Source organism: Cricetulus griseus, chromosome X (genome assembly GCF_003668045.3).
Source record: "Cricetulus griseus strain 17A/GY chromosome X, alternate assembly CriGri-PICRH-1.0, whole genome shotgun sequence".
NCBI classification, from domain to species: Eukaryota; Metazoa; Chordata; class Mammalia; order Rodentia; family Cricetidae; genus Cricetulus; species Cricetulus griseus.
The window spans coordinates 37896444-37902443 of NC_048604.1; positions in this window are offsets into that span (position 1 = coordinate 37896444).

The window sequence follows — 6000 nt, forward strand, 5'->3', positions numbered from 1 at the left end:
ACACATAGTAAACACCAAAGAAATGCAAGGACACTGTTGTCTCCATAGGTAAGGGGGCAAGCAAGAACTAAACCGAAATGATGGGTCCAATTTTACAAACAACAACAACAACAAAAATCTTCAAACAAGTGTCTAGGCATCTCTTTGCTGGGAGAGCCTGTTTATCTCCAAACATTGACAAGAAGAAACCAATGTTGCTTCTTAAGGGGGTATTTTTTAAATTATTGGACTTACTTGTTTTATTATGTATGAGCACTAGACACTCAAGCACCATGCCACGTGTTTGGAAGTCAGAGGACAACTTGCAGGAATCAAGTCTCTTCCTTTCGCCATGTGGGTTTTTGTCCAGGAGTCCAACTCAGGACTTGAGTCTCACTTGCCAGTTCCTTTACCTGCTAAGCCACCTCATGGGCTCTTAAGGAATTCTTAGTGGCGCACAGTGAAAAGGGAACCTGGTATCCACAATAGTTCCAGCAATTCAGAGAGAGGTTATGATGGGAGCACAGCTGGGTGGGAGGCAGGAGTAGGCTGTGGAAGAAAGCTGTGAGGCTGGGCAGCAGTAGCTTGAGGACTTGTGTGTCTGGAGTGAAGTGGACAAGGATAGAGGGAGTTGGTAGGTGTGTATGTGGGGGGAGGGGGCAGTAATTTGTGTTGTTGTTTGTCTGTTTGTTTTGAGACAGGGTCTCCCTATGTAGCCTCGGCTGCCCCAGAACATAGATCAGACTGATCTGGAACCCACAGAAATCTGCCTGCCTCTGCCTCCAGAATGCTGGAATAAAAGATATGCAAGTCTACCTGACTTCTTGGGGACGTTTTGGACAATAGTCTCGGATATACCTGTTGGCCATAAAAGGGTATAATTATATGAACTCTGCCTCCCTGTCTTCAGGCCTGTTTGAGTCTTAAAACAGACAGTTGATCTGGTTTGGTGGCATGAGTCACCTCTCTGCTTGTAGAGACAATCTTCTGAATTCTTTGGGCCAAAGTGTCCTTCCAGTTATTAGCTCAGGTGACCTCTTGGAGCATATAGGTCACAGGAAATGCCTTCTCTTTTACTGGACTCTCAAGTTAAACTTGGGCAGCTAACTTTCTACTCTGGCAGGTCATTCTTTGAATCTTCTGCCTTCTATCCACAATGAAATCTTGTTTTGTGGAGCTATTTCCTCCCCTTTGAAACATTTCTTGAGAGACTGAGGCAAGAGGCTCTTAAGACTTGAGAAGCTAGCTAAATTTACAATGCTGGCGAAAACTCAGAAAAGTTACAAGATTCACAAGACCACTTCCTAAGGTTAGGCACACTGTAAACAATTTTCTTGGGAAGAGGATACTCCAGTGGAGTTGCCTACGTTCAAGGAGGTCCAGGGATGTGGCTTGAACTGAGTCCACCCAAGCTGGGGTGGTCTTTTCACTGATGCAGCCGCCTTTCAGTCAGTCACCCACGCTCCTGTTGAGTGAGCCCGGGTCACTAATCTAGACTTCAGTGCAATGTTTTGGTTTTGGTTTTGTTTTGCTGTCTGTTTGTTTGTTTTGGTTTACCATTAATGCCCTATCTGGGATGAATAGCTACTTGCCCACATCTCCCCCAAGGAAAGGCACACAACAAACCCACAAGTCAAAGGCAAGCAAAAAACAATGCACAGCCCTGGTGTTCTGTGAAGGGCTATCAGGAATAATAAACTGCACGGGTATGGAGGAGAAGGAAGAGAGAAGCCTTTGTCTTGCTCTGTCTGCTTACTTTTTCTCCCCCTCCCATTCATTCAACACCAGCATTCATTCTCTACACAGCCAGTGAGTCTCTGTAATGTGCAGAAGAATGTTCTGGACCTATGAGCAATCCTTGCTCTGAAGGAGCTTAAGCTGCACCCCAGAGAGCACTTAGGAACAAGAAAGTTTAAAGAATAACACTTGGGGTGGGTAATAAAGCCAAACAGCTAAGAGCAAATCCTGCCTGTACAAATGACCTACACGGGGAAGATCTGGGGAGCCACAAAAGTTCAGGGGTAGACTGTGTGTGGTGGTGCGTGCCCATAATCCCAAGCAGCCGGAGATTGAGACGGGACCATTGGAGACCTTCAGATAATCAGATGTTGAAGCCAAATTATGCAGCATATCATGTACCAGGCCAGCTATGGCTATATAGCAGGACCCTGTTTCAAAACAAAACAGAACTGAACTGAAAATCAGGGATGTGGGGGAGCCAAGGAAGCCATGAATGAACTCCTGGGTGTATATGGTTGACATGGGCACAGCTATGTCAAGGACCCAATGCTTCAGACCCATGGAAATAGCAAAGCTTCTAGTCCAAAAGCAAGTGTTTACTGTGATTGGCCAATGTGTGCAAAAGCTATCAATTGCAGCCTCTTCCTCTTAATTGTTTACATCATAAGATTGCTCGCCTATAGACATTTATTGAGATTAGCTATCGCTTTCTCCCTGTGCTATACATAATAAACAAGTTGAAGTTCCAGGTTGTTGCTGTAATTGGCGTCACACCATCAGATTCCAGCTGACCCCAGCTTTTCTCTTTGTGCCTGTTTGCCCTTTCTTGGTTCCCTTGTCGTCCACAGTCAGGTCAAATCCTAGCCACACCAGATGTGGCACAAGGGAAGTTCAAACAAACCTAAAGTAATCTATAGGGAGAAAGGTCAGCACGATATGTACCATGGACAACTACTGAAAGTACCCTAGGAGGAAGCCTTCAAAGGTGCTAGTCCTGTTCAGTGTCTTGATCTAGGTAGTACTACAAATGGAAACATTCGGAGAGCTACACACTTCGGAATTGTCTATTTATGTTGTACGGTAGTTATACAGTGGTTTTTTTTTTGTTTTTTTGTTTGTTTGTTTGTTTTTTTCAGAGTTCAGAAAAGACAAAAACACTAGGAGCTAGAATGACCAAGAATAGCTCCTGGATAAAGAGGCAGCCATTTGGAGGTACAAATAAATCTAACCTCATAGTGATCAGCTGTGGCTACACTTTAGAATTGTCTGGCTGCTGCTTTAAAACACTGAGTCTCGAGTCTGGGGCTGGAGAGATGGCTCAGCAGATAAACCTGCTTGCTGCTAAAAGTGACTACTAAACCTGAATAGCTAGGTTTGGTCTCGGGGATTCACACTGTGGAAAAAGAACCAATTCCTGCAGTTTGTCCTCTGACTTACACAAGTGTTCTGTGGTATACACATGTTCTCGGATGTGTGTATGTGCACACACACTCAAATAAATAAATATAATAAAAATTTAAAGCACAAGTACTAGGTCACACCTCAGGCAAATAAAACCAATATAATCTGAACATCTGGAAGGAAGCCCTTACAATGGGGAATTAAAGAAAAGTAGAAAATGACTAGTTTAGTATCTAAAGTTAGAAAATCTATAGGCTGAGGATTTGGCTAGTAGTACGGTGCTAATATCCAAAGCCTTGGATTCTATCCTCAGCCCCCTTCCTCCATACACACAATGGGGGCTAGCCACTAATACTTACTGCCTAAGTTTGATCTCTGGGACTCACATGGTAGAAGGAGAGAATTGACTCCCAAAGATTGTCTTCTGAGATCCACCTATGTACCATGTGTATGTACCATATGCACACATGCAGAAAATAAAATAAATACATAAATGCAATAAAATATCTTGAAATTTTAATTATGGACAGTCAAACACATTAAGTGTTCCAGTGATTCACTTATATCATCTTATTTAAATTTTGTGACCAAATAGCCTGACATAGCCACTATACATATATGTTTATATACATAATTCCTGTTGCTATGATTCCAATTTTACAGAGAGAAAATGGAAACCCAGATCATACTGCCTCAAAGTGCCACAGCTCAGATTTTGTCCCAGATCTGCAATCTTCAAAGCTAGTGACCTGAGCATATATACAGTATTGCCTCTCAGGGGACCATGCCACAGAGCCAGTGCTGCAGAGGCTCTTGGTAGAAGAGCTGGCTAATATGTGGAAAGATCACTGCATTTAATTTTTTTCTTTATATCCAGGGCTACCTGACATCCACTAAGATGCATTATTAGTCTTAAGTGTACAGCTTGGCAAGTTTGACAAATGCATCCACCCCTGTAATCACCATTCAGATCTTCAGGCACACCTCCCAATCAATCCTCACCTCTAGAGGTAACCGTTGCTCTGATTTTCATCACTATTCATGTGGCCTACCCTTGAATGCCATACAAATGGAATCATTTTGCTATTGTGACTGGCTCCTTATGCTCAACATTCTATGTCCTAAGTTCATCAAAACAACTCTCTCTTTCTGCGTGTGTCTGTCTCTCTGTGTGTGTCTATTTGTCTCTCTCTTTTCTCTGTCTGTCTCTCTCTGTCTCTCTGCTCTTTCTGTCTCTCTGTGTGTCTGTGTGTCTGTCTTTCTGTGTCTATTTGTATCCTCTCTGTCTCTCTCTGTGTGTCTATTTATCTGTCTCTCCTCTCTCTCCAAGCTCATCCTGTCCCTCTTTTTCAAAAGAAGGTCTCCCATTGTAACTCAGGCCAGGTTAGAACTCACTATGTAGCCCCCAAGCTTATGGCAGTTCTCCTGCCTCCGACTGCAGTGCTGTAATTACAGATGTGAGCCACAGGGGATGGCTAAAATCATGGTACTTTTTGAAAACAATGTTTCTTGCTTTAGTATTGTCTTTTTTCCTTTTATAAGATCTCATTATGTAGTCCAGCCTAACCTGGAACTCAAAACTGTCCTGCTTCCAGCTCGTGAGGGTTAGTATTTCAGGTGTGTACCATCATGCCCTGTCAGATCAGGTCTTATATTCAGAAATGAATGCTGAGTGTAGGAGACGCTAAACTTTCAAACTCTGGACCCATCTAGCACAGGGTTTTAATGAGAGGGCTGGGAAATACTGCTTCTGGGAAGCCTTTTCTCACCCCACTCCCAGCTTGTAAGTTCCAGTGTTGTTCTCATAGCTGATAGTAAGAGTGGAGTCTGCATAGCATAGTCCATAGAACTGCTCCAACACCCTGATAATATATCAAGCTCGTACATCTTGGGAAACAGCAGAACCCAGCTCTCCCAAGTAAATAAAAGACATATGCTACACAGATTTCAGCTTTGTGGACTTTAAGATACCAGGAAGAAGCCGGTCGGTCGGTACTGATACATGCCTTTAATCCCAGCACTCAGAAACAGTGAGTGAGTTCCAGGCCAGCCTGATCTACAAAGTAAGTTCCAGGACAGCCGGGACTGCACAGAGAAACCCTGTCTCGAAACAAACAGACAAATAAATAAATAATCACAGAAAGAATTATTTTTTAATTTCATTTATTTTTACTTTTATTGTTTCTTATAATGAAGAATTCTGATCCTCACAGTTTCTGATTCAAGGTCACAGTATTTGGCTAAGAGGTGTTGGAGAGAGCTGGGCAAAAAAGTGCATGCCCAGTGCAATATTTTGGGTGCAGTTTGTTTCCCAAGGCTTCCTATGTTGGATTTGGGTCCTCAGTATAGTAATGTAGGAGAAGGAAATGGGTCCTTTACAAGGGGGGCCTATAGCCAGGCGGTGGTGGCGCATGCCTTTAGTCCCAGCACTGGGGAGGCAGAGGCAGGCAGATCTCCGTGAGTTCAAGACCAGCCTGGTTTATAAGAGCTAGTTCCAGGACAACAGCCTCCAAAGCCACAAAAAAACCCTGCCTCAAAAAACAAAAAAAAAACAAAAAAAACAAAAAAGGTAGGGCAGTTCATAAGTCATTTGAGGATGTGCCCTTGGAAAAAATGAAGGTAGTTCTTGAGCATCTCTAGACTGACTCTCAAGGGGTGGGGATTCTTCCAAAGGAGCAAGCCTAGCACTACACGCTCTTTGGTTCCATGTCTAGCGAAGTGACCATTTCCTCAGACATGATCTCCGGCTGTTTGCCTCAAGGCCTTTCCTTGGGCCATCTCCAGGCTGTTTAAACTCTCAACCTCAAAACTGTTGAGACAAACAAATCTCTTTTCTTCATAAGGTTTTCCTCCCTCCTGCAGGTACTTCTTCATAATAAC